Source organism: Mus caroli, unplaced genomic scaffold (genome assembly GCF_978045245.1).
Source record: "Mus caroli unplaced genomic scaffold, Mus_caroli_1 scaffold_1, whole genome shotgun sequence".
Taxonomy (NCBI): domain Eukaryota; kingdom Metazoa; phylum Chordata; class Mammalia; order Rodentia; family Muridae; genus Mus; species Mus caroli.
The window spans coordinates 123,727,517-123,731,086 of record NW_028227256.1 but is presented as its reverse complement, the minus strand read 5'-3'; positions in this window follow the sequence as shown (position 1 = coordinate 123,731,086).

The following is a 3,570-nucleotide window of genomic DNA, read 5'->3' as shown; positions in this document are numbered from 1 at the left end:
GAGAGACACACAGAGAGAGACAGAGACATATACTAACAATAATTATTATTATATATTATATATTGGTATTAGTCAGGGTTCTCTAGAGTCACAGAACTTATGGATAGTTTCTAGATAGTAAGGGGATTTGTTGATGACTTACAGTCTGTAGTCCAACTCCCCAACAATGGTCAGCAGCAGCTGTAAATGGAAGTCCAAGGATCTAGCAGTTGCTCAGTCCCACACGGCAAGCAGGCGAAGAAGAGAGAGAGAGTAAATCTTTCTTCTTCCAATTTCTTAGGTAGGTCTCCAGCAGAAGGTCTCTTATGTGGTCCAGATTAAAGGTGTGTGCCACCATGCCTTTAATCCCAGATGATCTTGAATTCAGAGATTTCCCTGTCTTAATCTTCTTGATTTCATGGCCACTATGCCTCAAGATCTCCATGCCAAGATCCAGGTCAGAAACTTGTATCTCCCAGCCTCCAGATAAGGGTCACTGGTGAGCCTTCCAATTCTGGATTGTAGTTCATTCCAGATATAGTCCAGTTGACAACCAGTAATAGCCACTTTGAAATTTATTATTATTATTATTATCTGGGTGTGGCAGTGCATGCCTTTAATACGAGCACTAGGCAGGCAGAGGTAAGCATGTCTCTGAGAGCTTGAGGCCAGCCTGCTCTACAAAGCAAGTTCTAGGCCAGCCAGGGAGGGTTACATAGCTGAAACCTCATCGAAAGAAAGAAAGAAAGAAAGAAAGAAAGAAAGAAAGAAAGAAAGAAAGAAAGAAAGAAAGAAAGGAAGGAAGGAAGGAAGGGAGAGAGAGAGAGAGAGAGAGAGAGAGAGAGAGAGAGAGAGAGAGAGAAAGAAAGAAAGAAAGAAAGAAACAAAGAAAGAAACAAAGAAAGAAACAAAGAAAAGAAAAGAAAGGAGGAAAGAAAGGCTGAGGTTGGAACCGAACCCAGAGAGTTTGACCCCATGGCTCAGTATAAGCACAAATAAGTATTCTGCTCTAAAGCTCTGAAGAGTGAATGAACAGTTGTCATTCATTCATGAGAAAGGAGGAGACTCCCCTCCTTACATTTCTGTGGCTGTTTGTGATCCAACCTTCCCCTGGGCCCGCCTCACTCCACACTGTCTCCACATTGATGAAGCCTTCAAGCTCTGCAGCGGCAGTGCAGTGCCACTTGGAGCTGCTTCTACTTAAGTGGGTCTCTTCAGTGAGGCCCACAATTTGGGGGCAATGCCACTGTACATTTGAAGTTATGGTTTAAAGGACACTCCACTTTTAAACGTCGCTTAGTTTAAACGTAGTTATTTTTCTTCGGCTGCATCTTACAAGGGTCTATAACAGTCATTACGGCATCATGCCGAAGTCAAAGGCCACTGAAATAACAATGAAAATTGTTGTTTCCACTTAGTTGCTCACTGCTTCCCGTATGTTTTACCTGAAGGAAGGAACAAAAAGCACATTGTTAAAAAAAAAAAATCTTCTCAACCCTGTATTTTCTCGTAGTCTTCTTTTATTTTTATGAAAAATTCCATCACTTCCTGTCCAGAAAACAACCATCTTCCCCGGTACACAAAACCTGACTGACTGCTCTCTCCCTGGCAATGTGCCTGTTTCCCTGAATACAGCACACTTACGGATTTCCCTTTAACAAGAGCTTAAGTAAAGTCGCCCTCACATCCCTGCCACTTATTTTTTTATGTACATGTGTGTATTGTATTTTATGTATATGTGTGTATTGTTTGTATACAGGCATCTGAAGAAGCCAGAAGCAGGCATGAGATTCCCTGGAACTGGAGGTGCGGCTGGTTGTGAGCTGCCTGATGTAGGCGCTGGGAACTGAACCCAGTCCTCTGTACAATCAGTAAATGTTCTTGACCACTAAGCTGCCTCTCTTTCCTTGTTCCCCCAGTGCATTTTTGTCTCTGCCAACTTGATGGAAAGATGCAGGTAGAAGTGGATCTTTCCCTTGGACTCTGTCTCAGAGTTTGGGGCTCCACTCTCGAGAGCCTCCATGGGGACAGCCACGGTGACTCTGGTTCTTGGTCTCATGCTTCAGACTCTTGGACCTGGGTAGAATGGTGACAATTTTATTTTATTTCCGGTACTTCCAATTTCCTTGGGTTCTAAAAGCGGAATATTTATGATCCTTTTCCATAAGTATCTGCTTCATTTCTGTTTGCATACTTCTATTTCTAGTTCAAATAGATTAAAACATTTATACTTGATAGTAAGAGAATATATCTTTAGTATGGATCAAGTAGTGTTATATTTCTGAGTTTCTGTTTGACACACAGCTGAAACTTTAAAATCAAAGTTCAAAATATTTCTATTAATATCTAGATGTTTAAGTGTCTGTGTGTTTTTGATATTTCCCTACTGTGGGTGGCATTACCAAATCCAAGTCTTTTCTCAGATTGGGGAAATGGCTCAGTCAGCAAAGTGTTTGTTATACAAGCATGAGAACCCAAAGCTTAATCTCCCACAGCATTTATTTTTTTTTTTTTTAAATCTATGCTTGGTAGCACACACATGTAATCCTAAGCACTGAGTAGTCTTAAGCAGGTTGATCTCAGGTGCTCACTGGCCAGAATCTTACTAAATCAATGATTTCCAGGACAGTGAGATACCGTCTCACAAAACAAATTGGAGAAGATGACTCTGGTTTACACACACACACACACATGAGGACTGAACCTTGGGCATTGCATATATAAACAAGAAGACATCCTGATCCCTTACTGTCCCTGTCTTTGCTTCCTGGATACCCTGAGCTGAGTTATATTCTTTGCCATATACTCTTCCCATGATGTGCTGGACTGCCACAGGACCTAAGATGAACCACCATAGACAGAGTGACCCCTCTGAGACTGCCTGGCAAAACAAACCTTTCTTTCCTTACAGTTTCTCACTCCAGGAGTTTGCCTCGGTGACAGAAAGCTAAGTAACACAAAGGGTCTTTTCTAGAAAGATCTCTGAGAGCCTTTGAAGAGCAATTCTCATAACCTCCTCTACACTCTTAAGATAGATATATTTTTAAATTATTTATTTACTAGTTTATATACTTTTATTTTGTTTTATTTTTTTAAGATTTATTTATGATTATATCTAAGTACACTGTAGCTGTCTTCAGATGCACCAGAAGAGGGCGTCAGATCTCATTACGGGTGGGTTGTGAGCCACCATGTGGTTGCTGGGACTTGAACTCAGGACCTTCAGAAGAGCAGTCAGTGCTCTTACCTGTTGAGCCATCTCGCCAGCCCACCATAGATATTTTAAAAGTCTATCTAGACTTTTTAAAAAAAATCTGTTTATGTCTGTGTGTGCATGCACATGAGGAAGACAGAATGGCATGTTGGGTCCCTGAAACTGGGATTAGAACTGGCTGTGAGCATCCTGACATGGATGATGGAACCAAACCCTGGTCCTTTGCTAGAGAAGCGAACACTTCTAATGGCTGGACAACTTTTTCTCACACCTCTTTTGTTTGTACTTCAAGTTCATGGTGCTCTTCTGGAATGGTTTATCTGTCTTCTCAGGGCTTGGCCACCCTTTGTGGACAGCAACTGGGGTCTTATTCCATT